Source organism: Grampus griseus (assembly GCF_964374135.1).
Source record: "Grampus griseus genome assembly, chromosome: 1".
Lineage (NCBI taxonomy): Eukaryota > Metazoa > Chordata > Mammalia > Artiodactyla > Delphinidae > Grampus > Grampus griseus.
The window spans coordinates 65,042,970-65,061,683 of record NC_139017.1 but is presented as its reverse complement, the minus strand read 5'-3'; positions in this window follow the sequence as shown (position 1 = coordinate 65,061,683).

Here is an 18,714-nt window from a genome sequence, read left to right as displayed (position 1 = left end):
GCAGGCGAACTCTCAACCTCTGCGCCACCAGGGAAGCCCCAAAGTTGACTTTTAAAACAGGTAGTATGCATACTCGGATAAGATTTGTTTTACCAAAACTATAAATGGTGTTTTGAATCTTAAGATTCCTCAAGATTTGGGGAGGATAAACACATATGTACCATAGCTGCTTGAGTGAGAGTTAAGAGAGCAGTGTTTTTCAGTTTTTCATGAAATAAGATAAGGGAGGGTAGAGTTGGAGGTGATTAGTTTCAAGGGCTAGTGTTTCTCCAGAGTCAGGGAAAGGGGGCAGGTGTGGCAATGGGTAAGCCTGTGCCTGAGTCACGGCCCTCACGTAATGCACAGGAGAATCGCCACGTGTGGAGAGACTTACATTCACAAACAGCTTTCACATCTTGAGGCAATATCTATGCATACAAATATTTTAGTTGTTCTGCCTTTAAACCATTCAGCAACTGATTACTGTTAATGGGCAATTAAAAGCTAGTCTTTTCCAACAAGCTGGCCATGGAGGGAAAAAAATCTGGTGGACTTCCTCCTGACTTTATTATCTTCCCTCTTCCATCCCCAAGCTTAAGTTGGCAGTAAGAATGAGAAGGAAATCCAGGAGAGTCATTACAGCTTTTGGAAGCCCAGAGCATTCATGTGGGATTGTGAGAACATGGGGCCATGAAAAACTAGCCCTGCGCTCTCTTTTCCAGATATATCTCAGAAATTTGGACCTATGATGATGAGAAGATCTCAGTCTGCAAATGAGAGCAGGCCTGCATGCAGGGGGGAGCTCTAAGCAGGAGGAGTGACATCAGGAATGTTGGGAAAGGAGACACATCAGGACCTGGTTAGCCCTTCTGTGCTCTGAGTTATTGGAAGTTTTTAACAGCCTTCCAAAAGAAGGACAGTTTTCTGGGTTTCCCCAGGACAGCAAAAGCCTGCATAGGAAAGTTGAGATATACAGACAGGCAAGTGTTTAATGATGTGAACTCAGGAGCTCCTGATAAGGTAATGAAAATCTAACTCATCTCTGTTAGGGGATTTTTACCGGCCCCTAAGGCACTCTCTCTGCTCTTGTTTAATGTACCTCTACCAAGAGTAGGGAAGAACGATCCCTAATTATCCTTCAACACCTAATGGAAATTCCCTCTCCCTAATTCCTCTAGGCAGAATAAGTGACTCCTGCTATGTGTTCTCATAGTCCTTTTACACAACTTTACTGTACTTTTATTCATTTAAAAATATTCATTCATTCATTCATGTATGATTTGTGCCTTTTCAGTTATTCATTCATATATGATTTGTACTGCAGATGGTGGATACAGAGATTACTAGGAGACATTCCTTGGCCCTCCCAGAGCTCACAGCCTCAGGAAGCAAACATATGGGTAAGCAAATGATTAGAGCAAGGTGACTGTTGTCATTGGACAAGGTTCTGAGAGCACAGAGGGGAGGAGGAAACTTCCTGAGAAGACTGGTGTAGGCTTCAGAGGAGGCAGACTGTGAAGGGTGGGAAGAATGTTATTAAGTGAACAGTGGCCAAGGAATGAGAACGAGTAAAACAAGTGCAAAGGTTCCCAGGTGAGCGTGCACACGTGGTGCCGGGGGAAATCTCCGCAGGCTCATCTGGGCTGGGGTGAAGTGTGGGAAGTAGGAGTGGGGGGGGGGGCTCTGGAAGCAGACAGGGCTGAATCACAAGCTTCTAACACACTTTGTAAAGGTAAGTGACCTAAGGCAGACCCTTGAGGATGATCCTGCCAGGTTCCAGGGGAGAGATGATGAGGGCCGACAAGGGAAATGGTTGCAATGAGGGAGAGGTGGGGTCCATTTAAGAGGGGTGGAATTTCAAGGACTTGACACACCAGGTTTAGTGGAAGGTCTCTCCCAGGGTTCTGTGAACCTGAGAGCAGGGTTGAGTCTAGCTGGATTCTCTGTCCCCAGTGCCCTCCTCTGCCTGGAGGGGAGTTGTCATGAAGTCCACACTTACCCAGAAAATGAGTGAACAGCAACTCATGACCTCACGGGAAAGAGCTTATCCACTCGGTTCTACATGGGTTTTGATCGAAAAGAGAGGAAGAGAAAGAGAGTGTGGTTAATAAAATACATTGATTTGTGGCCACACAGTGAGGGGTAGGAATGATCCCTGAATGGCTATGCCATTGTCTCCTCCAACTAGCAGCCTCTCCTTACCTGTCAAGACCACAGAACTGTCCAATGTGAACTTGACTTTGGAGATATTTGGCCCACTGTTTGCACCTCTCTTCTTTTTGAACTGCCCTTCCTCCTCAGAAGCTCTTCACCTCCTCTAAATACAGGGCTGCCTATCAGGGCAAACCATCCAGGCCCATCTTTCTCATATAGCACTTAAAAGTTAAATGCTTAAAAAGACATTTACCATAAAGCCCAACAGCACGTAGAAAGTAGTCAATAAATGGCAGATATTATTTTTCCCCCACCACTTGAACGAGCTCATTACTTACGACTTTCTAAGTCTCTTCTTTCCATGGGAAAAACAAATCCTTTCTTGTGTGCAAATGAGATTAGCCTTCTTGAGTACGTTTGTATTTTTGTACCTTTGTATTTTTGAATGGGGTCTTTCTGGAAATACAGTGACCTAAACCAAGCAATGGTTCTAATGCTGGGACTTACAGCCCCTGAGGAAGAATGATAGGGAGCTGAGTGCATTTCAGAGCTGTTTGCATGGTACCTGTTTGCATGGTACAGAGATGGCTCCCTACCCAGCTTATGAGGCCTAGCCCCAGAAAGATCATATCGCTCTGGTTTCTGTCTCTTTGTAATGACCATCCAGAATGGCTTCAATGTGTTTTCCATGTGTGGAAGTGGTTGTAACTTTCAAAAGATGGCTTGCTGGGGGATGGGTTTGGGGAGGAGGGTGGGGTCTGGGCAGACGAGGCAACCAGAGATGAACTTTGTGCACAGAACAAAGCATAGGGAAGAGGAAGCAGAAGCCACAATAAAATACGTGTCTCTGCTGCAGCCTTGTCTGCCTTCTTGTTCAGTGCTGCCTCAGGAGGCCCGATTCTATCTGTGGGATGGACGCCATAACAACGCCTGAAAGCCAAGCACATTTCTTTCTGTCTTGGTCCTTCTCCCTCTCCCTCCCAGGTATTTATTATCTCCTAACACACACTTTTCTAGGCCCCGTGGACACAAAGACACTGCAGAAATAGCCTTGGCGAAGGAGCTCTCTGACTGGTGAGAAGGGAGATGAGGAAATAGACAATAATAGCAATAATCATCGCAAACACTTAAATTCCCTTTACTATTCACTGTTTGAAGCAGTTTATTTACTTCTTCAATACTTACAACACTATGATGCTATTTTCATTATCCCATTTTGAAAACGGGGGAGACTGAGGGACAGAACAATTAAGTAACTTGCCTAAGGTCACCTATCTAGTGAATGGCCAGGCTGGGATTCAATCAGCCACTTGGCTGGGCCATGCAAACACTTCCCTGACTCTTGACACAGTTGTTTTACTGGAGACGGTCTCAGCCCTGACTGACACCTCTGGGAAAGCTTCCTAGAGGAGATGATAACTGAATCTTGAAACATGAATACAGGTTTCTCAGGCAAAGGGGGAAGAGGCTTGCAGGGTAAAAGGGGTCTTCCAGGCAGAGGTCATGTCAAAACCTGGAGATATGAGAGGGCGGGCTTGTTCAGAGGATCCCCAGTTGCTCAAGGTCACTGGAGCGAGGGGTACAAGCCATTGTTGCTGGTGCAGAAGCTGAAGAGGTAGGTAGGAGCCAGATCACAAAGGGTCTTCTAGTCCCAGCTGAGAAATGTGGACTCAATTCTGAAAGCTATGAGGAACCTCTGAAGATCTCAAAGATTACCAGACTTGAATTATAGACACCGCTTTATGTGCACTTATGTTTATGTTCATTTCTGAAAGCCACATTGTAAAGTAGGATGGCTGCAAAGAGAGAAGCTATTCTTTCCCTACCAACGCCCTCTCTGCATCCTGTGTCTACCACCCACATATGCTAAGACGGGCTTTTGCTTGTTCGGTCACGTATGCAACATGTATTCAACAGGTATTTATTGAGCACCTATTATGTGTTAGGAGTGGTGCTGGGTACCAACATTACAAATATGAATGAAGCAAAGGGAAGGCAGCGTTTCCTGGGGAAATAGACATAGCAATTCATAGTTTCAAAGCAGTAGGCAAAATGCAATATAGTGGATATATTCAAAGTGCAGAAGATGAACGGCAGAAGAGGCAGTAGGTCTTCATGATTAAGAACACAGACCCTTGAGTTGTGCTGCTCTGGGTTAAGACCCCAGCTCTGCCATGTATTAGCTCTGTGACATGAGGTCAACTCTTTCTTTTCCTGGGGTCTCAGTTTCCTCATCTCACAAAAGCAGATCATAATATTAACAATCTCACAGAGTTGTGGTTAAATGAGTTCACCTTTTAAACTCATTGAGTACAGCACAAAAGTAGGAGCCCTGAAGTGACATTGTTCCCCAGTAGATGTCACTGCTACATAGCGAGTTAGGTGAGATACTATCTGAGTTCAAGTCTACCACTTAATAATCCCTTCAGAAAAGGGCTACATCAATGGCCTCCTCCTCAAAATACAAAATACGGCAGAGAGTAGGATGTGAAATGTACAGGGTTGAGGGGGTGACGATCACCTTTTATAAAAAAGTTCTAAGTCTTTAGATCTACCTCACAGTTTTTAATGTTTTCTGTAGCGGCTCTCTGGGGGAAGCAATTTTTTCCCTGCTTCCTAGAAATCTTGGATGTGATTCCTTCAACTTAGGCTTTGTCAGGAAGCATCTGCTCATTTCCAAGTTTTTCAAGCCGTTTCTGAGAAGGAATGGAATAATGATTGGCAAGTTAAGCATTGAAACCTAACTTTAAAAGGAACTCGGAATGGGGAATGGGACATGGTGACATGGGAAGAAACTTTGTGAGGTAGCAAGAGGCAACTTCACTGGGACTGGCTTTATGGCAACTGGATTTGAGCCTAAAGCTTTATTTTCTATGGGCGAGGGAAGGTCAAAGTTCAGAGATCCAGGTTTTGCCCCATGACCTATATATATCTCAGCTTAGGCATAGCACTGGGTGAATGAATTCTTTCTGGTTCTTAATTCTGACATGACCAGCCCTTGAGGTCAAATGGGTAGGCTGAGACAACAGGGGTCATCATATACTCATTTACTTATCAGAGTTTTACAGAAAATCTCTTTTGGGCCAGACTTTGTATTAGGTGAAGGGATACAGAGATAAATAAGTCCTGGTTCCTTTCTTTTCCTCAAGTCTAGACAGGAGTGGAAGAGCATGGAAACAATAACTCTAACATAAACGATTAAATATTATTTGAGAAGTGTAAACAAAGTCTATAATAAAAGGGAAATGGACATTTTTTGGAAGGATGAATAGGAGTTTGTCATGTGGAGAAATGAGAGAAAAGCATTCCAGATAGAAGAACCAATGCATACACAAGTATAAAAACTTAAGGGCAAAATTACTGGCAATTGCTCTGAATTGAGAGTGTGGGTACTTGGGTAGACAGATGAGGTGTCACCCTCTAATTCAAGGAGACTGTACTATAGTGTTAAAAAGGCCCCAAAACTTTACAAATGGAATCTTAAAATACTGCAGAGTTGGAGCCGCCCTTCTTTCCTACATGGTTGAGTCTACAACTTGTTTCCTTGCCAGGCAATTCGTGCTCACTTCGTTTCCCAAGGGCCTGGGCTAGAAGGGTAATTTGGGGCTCACAGCACAATTTGCCTTTGACTTTGCGAAGGACAGCCTTGGTAAAAACAATCAGCCTTAACATGTACCAGATAATAATAATCATGATAATAATAATGGCTAATCTTGTTGAGTGCTGTCTGTCAAGCTCTGTACCAAATGCTTTATGTGTATTATCTCATTATCACAATAATCCTATTAAGAAAGCAAGATGGTGCAGGGTAAACTGTAGAGTTTGGGCTTTGGCCATCTGGAGCCAGACTGCCTGGGTTTGCAGGTTGATTCTATTCCTTATTAACCGTGTGACCTTGGAAAGCTGTTCAACCCCTCCCTGTGTCTCAGTATCTCCATCTATAAAATGGGAATAATAACACTACCTGCCTTTTGTATGTGAGTTCATTTTGAGTGGACACCTCAAGAGCTAAGCTGGGCTGCAGATTGCCCTTGGTGTGCAGAGCCGAGAACGATTTAAAAACCCTGCTTTGTATCCAGCTGGCACCACCCATTCTTCACTTACTGTGAATGAATCCAAGAAATTCAACAGGTACAAGCAATCACCAGAAAGCTATTTGTTGTGATTGGAAAACACTCAAAGAAATGGAGTGCTTCATAGATGATTTAATATTTTAGAGGTAGCACATGCGAATGAGTAAGCTCAGGGTAGATGAGTGCGTTTACATTCTACATCAAGGTTTTACTTAAAGTTTACATTTTGTTTAAATGAAAAGTAAGATCAATGTAACATGGCTTAAACCTTTCTCAGAAATTTATGGCTTCTTTTAATAAACCTCATAAAAACACTTTTAAACATATGCAGCGTTCTTAATGTAATGGTTTCATTCTTGAAATATATAGTATATAGGTTGTATCTGAAATTCTCTAAAAGTATCACAAAGGCTGTAAAAATATTGTTAATGGGAAGAAATCTTTTAGAGGGATAAATATTTTCTTGGAAAAGGGAAAAGCTGTGAACCTTTTAGGCAGGGGAATGCCTTGGTTTTGAAAAATAACAATTTGCCTTTTTTTTCTTACATCCTTTCTGTGGTTCTACTTCAGCCAATTATTAGATTAAAGCAAGCTGTTGCTACGTGCCCTAGAAACTCAGATGGATTTGATGTTGCACCCTAAGTTTGTGAGGACAAGTTCCATTTAAGGCTTTAATGAGGTCAAGGGAACAAAGCAGGAGGCTGGCTGAGTCTTTTGTGTTATTTTAGGACTGGATCTTAGAATTACGAGGCTTGCATAATGCCATGGAAAGAACACAAGATTTAGAGCTAAAAGCTCTCAGTTTGAGACCTGGCTCTGCCATTTACTAGCTTTGTGACCTTGGCATAATCACTTAGATGCTCTGAGGCTCACTTTTTGGGGGTCTAGAAAACAGGGTCAAGAATACCAGCTCTAGCCACTTTGTAAGTATAGTGTGGAATCAAATGAGGTAATGCATGAGAAAGTGCTTTGGGAGCCAGAAAGATAGAAAGAGCACATAGACTTTATTTGCTGGACAAACATTTGTTGAACACTTACTATGTGCAGATACAGAGCACAGCCTCTAAACCATTCTACACAGATAAGTCTCTTCTATTATTTAAGAGAAACAGTTGCATCCTTCTTCGGTGAGCCGTTTCCCTCTCTGGAGATTGCAACCAGCAGAAAATTTTCCATTAAGTATAATTTAAGATACATATAGCTGTGAATTATAGGGAAGCATGCCATGCTACAGATGGAAAAAATATTGAGTCCAACTTCTTTACAGCACAGATGAGGGAACAAAAATCCAGAAGGGGAGATGGTGTGCCCTGTTAAATTCAGTTTTCATCTGCTATAAGCCACAATTCTATATACAGATATAGTAAAATAAGAAAAACAATACTTATCCTACCTACTGCACAGACTCATACTGAGTGAAGAAGGGAATTGTGGAGGATGAACCTGGAAAGATAGGTTAATATCAGTCCAAGAGAGATCTTGTATATATGTTATGGAATTTAGAGATTACCCTGAAAATATGGGAGTCCAGTAAAATATTCTAAGTAAGAGAATTACAGAATTAGGTGTAAGTTTTAGAAAAATGACCCTGGGACAGTACAGAAAATGAACTGGCTCAAGTCATGGCAGGGGACAAGGAATCATGTTGAAGGCAGTTATAGAATGCTGAAGAGAAATAATGGTTTGAACGGAGGAGTGTCAGTGGGGTTGGGCTTCTAGGTCTCTGGCTTGGCAAATAAGGTGGGTGATAATTTTCACTGAGAAGAAAGGAGGAGGAGTTTATCTGGGGGAAGATTGAGGTTAGGCTGACACTGAGGGGCAGGTGTAAAAATAGGTAGTTGAATATGATCCTTGAAGTTTGGAAAAAGCTTTGTGCTAAAGACATTTATTTGCTATTTCTAATTCCTATGATGAACACAGTTTAGGCTCCAGTGTACATTGTTGAGAGAAAATAAGATATAGGGCAGAAAATAATAAAAACAACTAATAAATTATTTAGCCCTTTTTATGTGTCAAGCACTGTATTAATTTAACATCTTATTTCTCACATCAACCCTATAAGGTAAGAATTAAGCCCATTAAACAATTGAGTAATGAAGGATCAGACAGGTTATGATATAATTAATAGTCATATTAAGCCTTATAAGCAAGGACTCAAAAGGAGATCTATCTGCCTTCACAGGCATATGCTTTTACTCAGATGATACTTTTCTGGGACAGACATACCTGGGTTCAAATCCTGACTGCCACTCATTTGTTGTACAAACTTGGTCGAGTAATCAGACCTCCTAAGTCTTCTATTAATTCGTGTATGAAATGTGGTTAAAGACACCTGCCTATCTATATCACAGAGGGGATAAGGGAATAAGTGAGATTACATATGAAAAATTCTTAAAATAATGCCTGTCATGATGTGTACTCAATAAACAATGATCTAATTGGTTTCTCTAATTACAGTCTTTCCCTCTGTATGTCTGTCCTTCAGAATGTTATTATCGTTTATTTAAAGACATGCAGAGAGTTCTGATTTTAGTATCATCCCATTCCACCACTAGTGATATCAAAACAAAACACACTCTTTGAGTCAGTAGTCATCTAATAAAAGATAGAAGAGGTCGTCAAGGACTTCTCACCCCAAAGAAAATAAATAAATGAGAAAAGATACAAATGAGCTTGGCTTGGAGCTTCCAGGACCTTGGCAGTTTGGAGCTGGATCCTCAGTGGTCTGGAGCCAAGATTTGGTCAACTGAAATTAAGAAGCTGAGGCTAGATTCATTTAGCAATACTAAAGGATTACTAAAACTTGGAGTGGCAATTAGATGAGGAAGTGAGCTATGAGATAAAACCCTCCAAATTGGCTAACATGGTCCTAAATAGATGTCTTCTGACTTATTAGTATAAAGAGAGGAAAACTATCCCCATTTTAGGCCTTTAGGTCTCTCACAGATTGCCAAACAAACAAGAAGGCAAGCTACTATGTGTGAGAGCAGAAAAACAAACAAACCAAAAACCAAAAAAACTGATTTTGACCACCAAGGAGTGAAGATGCTGAAGTTGTGAGGTAGAGGATATATAAGAATTCTCTATGAGCTTAAAACAAACAAACAAAAAACTATCAGGAATTTAAAAAAATGATTTAAAAAAGAAACAAATGAAACTTCTAAATATTAAAAGAAGTTTAATATCTAAAATTTAAAATATCTTATGAGATAAACAAACAGCAGATAAGACAAAGTTGAAGGGTGAAATAGTTTAAAAAAAAGAAATAAAAGAAAATAAATATATGAAAAATAGAATGAGAAAGTCATTTTCTGGAGTTTTGGAAAACACCATAGTGATAATAGGAAAGAGACAATATTTAAAGAGATGATGGCTGTGAATTTTCTAAAACTGATGAAAAACACACATCTACAGACTAAGGAAGCAAAATATATCTGAAGGGGTTTAAAATTTTTCTCTTACAAGATGAGAAAAGTGCTTACCATAAAAGAAAATGTTGATAAACTTGGCTATGTTAAATTATTATCTTCTGTTAATCAAATAAAATCACACGTGAAATGAAAAGACAAGATCTTCAATTACTGTGTTGTCTTGTTTTGAGGACATTTTCAAGGGCAGTCAAGAATCTAGTTATTAGCATCCTGAAGAACTCCCTAGAAGTGTATGAAAGGTTTTAGTATTAATTTATTTTATCTTGGTTTACACTCTTGCATGTTTAATCTGAGGACTCACGGCTTTTCTCAAATCTGAAAAATTATCAGATATTAGCTCTTTAAATGTGCTTTTTTACCATTCCTTCTTTACTCTTCTGAGATCTATGTTGGAGTCTATCAGTTTATCCTCCATGCCTTTTGACTTCTCTTCCATTAAAAAAAAATTCAATCTCTGTTTTAATAGAACTATACTGCCAAACTAAATAAGGTGAAAAGTGGGATAATCAGTCAAAAATACTAATGAAAGATTAGTGTTGTTTAGGTACAGTAATGCTGCCTTTCAAAATTATACTTTTCTTTCATTTGAAATATTTCTTTCTTTCTTTCTTTTTTTTGTTTTGTGGTACGCGGGCCTCTCACTGTTGTGGCCTCTCTCATTACAGAGCACAGGCTCCAGATGCACAGGCTCAGCAGCCATGGCTCACGCGTCCAGCCACTCCGTGGCATGTGGGATCTTCCCAGACTGGGGCATGAACCCGCGTCCCCTGCATTGGCAGGCGAACTCTCAACCACTGTGCCACCAAGGAAGCCCTGAAATATTTCTTTTTGTAGAGCCACTATGGAGAACAGTATGGAGGGTCCTTAAAAACTAAAAATAGAGCTACCATATGATCCAGCAATCCCACTCCCAAGCATATATCTGGAGGAAAACGGTTTGAAAGGGTACGTGCACCTCAATGTTCATTGCAGTGCTGTTTACAATAGCCAAGACATGGAAGCAACTTAAATGTCCATCAACAGATGAATGGATAAAGAAGATGTGATATTTATATACAATGGAATATTACTCAGCCATTAAAAGTAATGAAATAATGCCATTTGCAGCAACATGGATGGACCTGGAGATTATCATACTAAATGAAGTCAGACAGAGAAAGACAAATATCATATGATATCGCTTATATGTGGAATCCAAAAAGATGCTACAAATGAACTTATTTACAAAACAGAAACAGATTCACAGACTTAGAGAACAAACTTATGATTACCAGGGGGGAAGGGGAGGGGGAGGGATAGACTGGGAGTTTGTTATTGACATGTATACACTGCTATATTTAAAATAGATGACCAGCAAGGACCTACTGTGTAGCACAGGGAAATCTGCTCAGTACTCTTGACTAACCTAAATGGGAAAAGAATTTGAAAAAGAATAGTTACATGTATATGTATAACTGAATCTCTTTTCTGTACACCTGAAACTAATACAACATTATAAAGCAACTATACTCTAATATAAAATTAAAATTTAAAAAAATAAAATATTTCTTTGTGCTGTGTTTTGGATGAATTCTTCAGTATTAATAAGTATTCCACTACTCTTTGTATCAAATCTAGTAGTTAGCTGTATATTTTTCATTTCCAGGATTTTTTTTTTTTTTTTTTTGCGGTACGCGGGCCTCTCACTGCTGTGGCCTCTCCCGTTGCGGAGCACAGGCTCCGGACGTGCAGGCTCAGCGGCCATGGCTCACGGGTCCAGTCACTCCGCAGCATGTGGGATCTTCCCGGACCGGGGCACAAACCCGCATCCCCTGCATCGGCAGGCAGACCCTCAACCACTGCACCACCAGGGAAGCCCACCCAGGATTTTTTTATTGCCTTTCTTTAAAACAAAAACTCTCTCTTGTTGTTTCACAATGTTTTATTTTTATTGCAAAGAATAGGATTTCTTCCTTTATGTGAGGATGTTAACTGTTATTTTAAAGTCATTTTAATTGGCTCTATTGATTTTATTTAATCTCTATGAGTTAATTTCCTAATTGTTGATTTTGATGGCTTTCTTAACATTTTTTTTCCTTATACTTTTTTAGCTTTTTGTTTTACCTACTCATCTTCTGTGGAAATCCCACTTTACATCATTTTTATCTTACTCTTCCCTCCATAGTAGTTTTAAGTGTGGTTTTAATCACCCTTATCAAGAGTCGTCTTAGGGTTAAAAGCTCCTACTACATTTTTATATTCTAGATATTGCAGATCTAGTCACCAATCTGGGTGGCCTGACTCAGGTTTGGCTAAGAAACTGTGTCTGTTTCCTCCTTCCTCTCCAAGTAAGCAGTTTTATATAATTCAAACATAGAGAGTGTTTGACCCTCTTAACAAGTAGGAGACACTCACCTCATAGTTGGTTTTTAATTGTAAGATTGGTTCTGGTTTCATTCTTCACGAAGGGCACATTTCAGTCCCCATTACTCAACAAAGTTGTAGCTTTTCATTGCCTTTGCCTCTTTTGGGAGCTGAGTTTAGAAGATCTGCAGATTTAGCACCATTTACTTTCTTGGGCTTCTATTCCAGTTCTGTTCCACGGAGATATTTATTTTATTTTAGAGCATTGAAATATATGTGGAGATGGAAATTGCCCTGAAAACATGAACTCCTCATGCTATTTTTAAAAACTGCTTTAGTGAGTTGTAAGCAGCTACAAAAAATGGTACATACAGAGAGTGTATAATTTGATAAATTTTTGTCCATGTATACACCCTTGAAACTGTCACCAAAATCAAGATAATGAACACACCCAACACTTCCAAACATTTTCTCATTTCCTACCTAACACAGCTACTCACACCCTACACCCATCCTCATGCAACCACTGATGTGTTTTATATAGATTAGTTGGCACTTTCTCAAATTTTATATTAATTGTACCAAACAATATTTACTCTTTCTCGTTGGTCTGGATTCTTTCACACACAATGATTATCTTGAAAATCATCCATGTTGGTGTGTGTTTCATAAAATATATGACAATAATATAAAGGTCAGGAGAGGAGAAATGGAAGCATACTGATGTAAGGTTGGAATATTACACGTGAAGTACAATAATATTACTTGAAGGTAGACTGATAAATTAACAATAGTATAAACTCTAAAACAATCACTAAAAATACAGAATAAAGAGATATAGCTAGTAATCAAACAAGAGCTATATACTTCGCTCATGGATTAGAAGGCTCAACATTGTTAAGATGTCAATTGTCCCAATATTGATGAATAACCTAACACAATTCCAATAAAAATCCTAGCAAGTTTTTGTGAAAGTTAATTTTAAATTCATTTGGAAATACAAAGGACCTAGAATATTTCAAATAACCATGAAAAAAGAATAAAGTTGGAGGACTTACACAACCTGACTTTAATACTTATTATAAAGTTACATTAATCAAGACAATGTGGCATTAGTGTAAACACAAACAAATGAATGTAATAGACTAGACAGTCCAGAAATAGAACCACCCTATGTGGTCAATTGATATTTGACAAAGGTGCAAAGGCAATTCAGTGTAGAAAAGATAGTCTTTGTAACAAACAAAGGTCGTAGCAAGTGGATACCCACACATAAAAAGGTAAACTTATATCTTTATTTCATGCCAAACTCAAAAATTAATTCAAGACAAATCATATGCCTAAAGGTACTATTTAAAATTATAAAACTTCTAAAAGGATAAAAATTTTGTGACCATGTGTGTGGCAAAGGTTTTTTAAATATGACACCCAAAGCATGGTTCATAAAAGAAAAATCAATAAATTCAATTTTATCAAAAATTAAAACTTCTGGGAATTCCCTGGTGGTCCAGTGGTTAGGACTCTGTACTTTCATTGCTGAGGGCCCAGGTTTAATCCTTGGTCAGGAAACTGAGATCCCACAAGCCATGTGGCACTGCCAAAAAATATATATATTTAGAAGCTTTTAAAAAAACGAAAAGTTCTGCTCATCATTAAGAGAATGAAAAAACAATCCCAACTGGAAGAAACATTTTTAAGTATATATATAACTGTTAAAGAACTTGTATCAGCATACATAATGAACACTTAAAATACAGTAAGAAAACAAAAACCCAATAATAAAATGGGGAGAAGATGTGAACAGATACTTCACCATAGAGGATATATGGATGGTAAATAAGCACATAAAAAGATGCTCAGCATCATTAGTGATTAGAGAAATGCAAATAAAACCACAGAAAATGCAACTTCAAACCTAGTAAACTGGTTAAAATTTAAAATACTGACCATGTCATGCGTTTGCAAGGATGTGGAAGAACCAGAACTCTAACAAACTCCTCTGGCAAACTAAAATGACACTTTGGAAAACTTTTAGGGGGGTTCTTAAAAAGTTAAAGATATATCTATCACATGATCTAATCATTCCACTCCTAGGTAAATATTCAAGGGAAATGAAAGCATAAGACTTGTATGCCAATGTTTGGGGAAGTTTAATTTGTAAGAGCCAAGAACTCAAAACAAGACAAATTTCCATCAACAGGTGATTAAATTAACAAATTAAATTAAATTAACAAAGTTAAATTAACAAAGTTATGTAATTGGTCCTTCTAATCCTTTAGGTGTTCTTTCCCTGGGGTTTTACTTAAGCGGTTATCCTTTAACAATATTTAAATAACAAGAAAAAGCCCTTATATATTTACCCATATAGTTACCATTTCCAATGCTCTTCATTCCTTTATATAAATCCATACTTCCATCTGGTGTCATTTTCCTTCTGCCAAAGGCTTCTTTTTGAATTTCTTGTAGTGTGAATCTTTTAGTCATCAATTCTCTGTTTTTTATGTCTGAAAATCCTTCAATTCACCTTCCTTCTTGAAAGATACTTTCACTGGGTATAGAATTCTAGGTTGACAGATTTTTTTCTCTCAATACTTTAAAGATGTCATTTTGTTCTTCCCTCACTTGCATTATTTCTGAAAAGAAGTCTGTTGTCATCCTTATCTTTGTTCCTGTTTGTATGTTACTGGCATGTAATATGTCATTTTTCTTCAGCTACTTTTAAGATTTTTTCTTCATAACTTGTTTTGAACAGTTTGATTATGATGAAACTTTGTGTAGTAGTTTTCTTCATTTTTTTTTGTTTGTTTGTTTGAGTTTCAGATTTGTTGAGCACCTTCCATCTCTGAGTTTATGTTTTTCATCAAATTTAGAAAAAATTTGGCCATTAGCTCTTCAGATTATTTTTCTGTTTCTTCTCTTTGCATCTCCTTCAGGGCTTGTAATTATACATATATTAGGCCCCTTGAAATAGCCCCACAAGTGATTGATACCCTTTTCTCTTTTTTTCTTTCTTTTTCACTTTGAATACTTACTATTGCTTTGTATTCAAGTTCACTAACATTATCTGTGAAATTTTCTGATCTGCCATTCATGCCAACCAGTGTAGATTTTTATTTCACACAGTATAGTTTACATATCTAGAAGTTTTATTTGCATTATTTTAACACCATCCATGTCTCTATATAATGATTTGAACATATGGAACACAGGCATAATAATTGTCTTATTGTCCTTGTTTGCTAATTCTAACATCTGTATCAGTTCTAGGTTGATTTTCACTGAGTGATTTTTCTCTTCATTGTGTGTAGTATTTTCCTGCTACTACTATGCATGCATGGTAATAGTTTCTTGGATGCCACACATTGATAATTTTACCTGTTGAGTGCTAGATGTTTTTGTATTCTTGTAAATGTTCTTGAGCTTATTAAGGCAAGGTCTTCTGACTACACTACCTGATGCCCCATTATTTATGAGGTTTCCAGTTTGACTGGTAGAAACAGTCCTGCATATGTACCATGCACTATTACATCTAATTCTTTGTAGAAATTCTTTCCCTAGTCTCAGGTAGTTACCTCAAGGCATATGCTAATCAGTACTTGATGAAATCTTAAGATGTACCCTCTGTAGACCGTTGAAGTTCTTTTTCTTTGTAGCTCCCTCTTCTCTAGTAGTCTGTCTTATGGACCCTAGTCTCCTTTCTCCTTCTAGTCTCTTAATTCTGTCTTCTCATATCAGACAGTCTCCCAGGCTCTCTCTGTCTGGATTCTTCCTCTGTATTATTCAGGGTTCTCCAGGAAAAACAGAACCAATAGGATATATGTGTGTATATATATATATATATATATATATATATATATATATATATATATATATTAAAGAGAGATTTATTTTAAGGAATTGACTCATCTGATTAGGGAGGCGGGCAAGTCCAAAATCAGCAGGGTAGGCTGACAGGCTGAAGACCCAGGGAAGAGTCAAGATTGGAGTTCAAGTCCAGAGGCCATGTACTGGTAGAATCCCTCTTGATTGAGGGAAATCCGTTTTTGTTCCATTAAGACCTTCAACTGATTGGACAATTCTTTCCCATATTATAGAGAACAATCTGCTTCACTCAGAGTCTACCAATTTAAATGTTTGTCTTATCCAAAAAACACCCTCAGAGAACATCCACAATAATGTTTGACCAAATATTTGGACACCGTGGCCTAGCCAAGTAATACCTAAAATTAACCATCACACCCTCCTTACACTGCAGATTGGAAACTCTCTCAAGGTGGTTATCTGGGGCAGTTCTAGTGTTCACCTAATTTGGTTTTCATTTCTCAGGATGGGATCACTGTCCTTTGTTGCTTGATGTTCAATGTCCTATTTTAAATATTTTCTCTTTTCTAAAAATTACTTCATGTGGCGGGGCGGTAAATCCAGTTCCTTTTATTCCATCTTGTCTGGAAACAGAAGTCTTCTATTTATCTTTTTATGGTTATATTTTCTCTCTGAATCTCATTTTGGAATTTTATTTCTGTTGCTATTTCTCCAAGTTCTTTAGTCTTTTCTCCTGCAATATGTATTCTGTTGTTAATCCCATCCAATTAGTTTTCATTTCAGATACTATAGTTTTTGTTTCTGGAAGTTCAATTTATGTTTTTTTTAAACCATATTCCATGTCTTAATCTAAATTTTCAATATCTCTCTAGTTTCTTGAACATGTAAAAAACCAGAACATATAAAATTTGTTTTATGACTTGTCTACTCATTACATCATCTGTATCACTTCTTGGTCAGTTTCAAATGGATTTATTTATCCGCATTATGGGTTATATTTCCCTGCTTCTTTGCATGTCAGGTAACTTTTGATTGGATGCCAGACATTGTGAATGTTACTTTTTTTTTTTTTTTTTTTTTGTGGTACGCGGGCCTCTCACTGTTGTGGCCTCTCCCGTTGCGGAGCACAGGCTCCGGACACTCAGGCTCAGAGGCCATGGCTCACGGGCGCAGCCACTCCGTGGCATGTGGGATCTTCCCGGACCAGGGCATGAACCCGTGTCCCCTGCATCGGCAGGCAGACTCTCAACCACTGCGCCACCAGGGAAGCTGGAATGTTACTTTTTGTGTGACAGATGTTTTTGTGCTCCTAAAAGTCTTCTTGAACTTTGTTTTGCAAAGCAGTTATATTACTTGGAAATTATTTAATTCTTTTGGACTTTGCTTTTAAGCTTTCTTTGGTGGGATCAAAACGTGTTTAGCCTAACTTTGTCCCTTCACAAAGGTAAACTCTTATGAGTACTCTACCTGATGGCCCATCAGTTATGAGATTTTCTAATTTAGCTGGTGAGAACAGGAAATATTCTTGGCTCTGTTTAAAGTTAAGTAATTGGTCCTTCTAATCCTTCAGGTGGTTCTTTCTCTGGCCTCTGCTACTTTCCTTAAACATAATTGCTCATCTGTACTAAGCTAAAGATTCAAGGAGGGCTGTCTGCAGATTTCAGGTGTTCTGTCCCTATATAGCTCTCTCTTCTTCAAGATTCTTCCCTGAAAACTCTCACTGCCTTAACCTAACTGTACTTCCAGTTCCATTTTCTCAACTCAGATAGGCGGCCGGTTTTGTCTGGGTTCCCTCCCCTGTTCTGTGCTCTGGATACTCTTTCCAGGCAGTAATCTGGGAAGATCATAGGGCTTATATCGTTTGGTTCCTGTTTCTGAGGTTTTCTTGTCTTTTGTTGACTCATAGCTAATTTCTTAAAATACTTTGTTTTATATATTTTGTGTGGTATTTGTTTCAAGGAGAGGGTAAATCCAATCCCTGTTTGTCTAGAATAATAATTCTCACAATGCTATCTTGACCAGATGTCAGGGAGATATTGAATATGCTGAAAACTGTTGAATTGAAACATAAACACTGAAGCCAGGTGTTAAAGATCATAGACTTGAGAAAGGCACAGATCCATGGAAGAAGAGTAAGGGGACTCAAGGAACTGTATAGTCTCTTCCTACTTTGGAATGTGGTCTCTGGTGAGAACTGAGTCAACTGTTGAACTATCTAATCCAATTACTAAGGTCAACCCTTAGCCATGCCAAAGTTCTTTTTCACAAGATTGTATTGCTCCTCTGGCCCTCTTAGGAAGCTCTGAGAACCCATGAACTACGCAGCTCCACTGTATAGCTCTTGAGTACTAGAAAAACCACAGTGACAGACAATGTGGTCTAGTCTGGAGCACTCAGAGATACATGGCTTGAAAAGCCATCAGTCAAAACTGATTTAGCTCCAGGAACTGAAAACCAAAATGTTTACTAGTCTCATAGGGCTGCTGTAATCGACCACTACAAACTTGGTAATTACTACAAACAGAAATTTATTCTCTCATAGTTCTGGAGGTTAGAAGTCCAAAATGAAGGTGTTAGGAAGGCCATGCTCCCTCTGAAGTTCTTCCTTGTCTCTTCTAGCTCCTGGTAGGTCATGACATTCATTGGCTTGTGGCAACATAACTCCAATCTCTGCCTCTGTCTTCACATGGCCTTCTTCCCAGTGAGCTGGTTGTTAATACACATTCTGAATGCCTCACATTGCTGCAGACTTGAAAATTCTGCCCCACCCTCTCCTACACTTTTCTTAGTTCTCCTGATTCCTTCTCTCTGCCAAGAAATCTTACTGAATTGGTTGTTTAGCGTAGTAGTTATGAGCATAAACTCTAGATGCAGACTGTCTAGGCGCAACCATAGCTCGACTATAAAATATT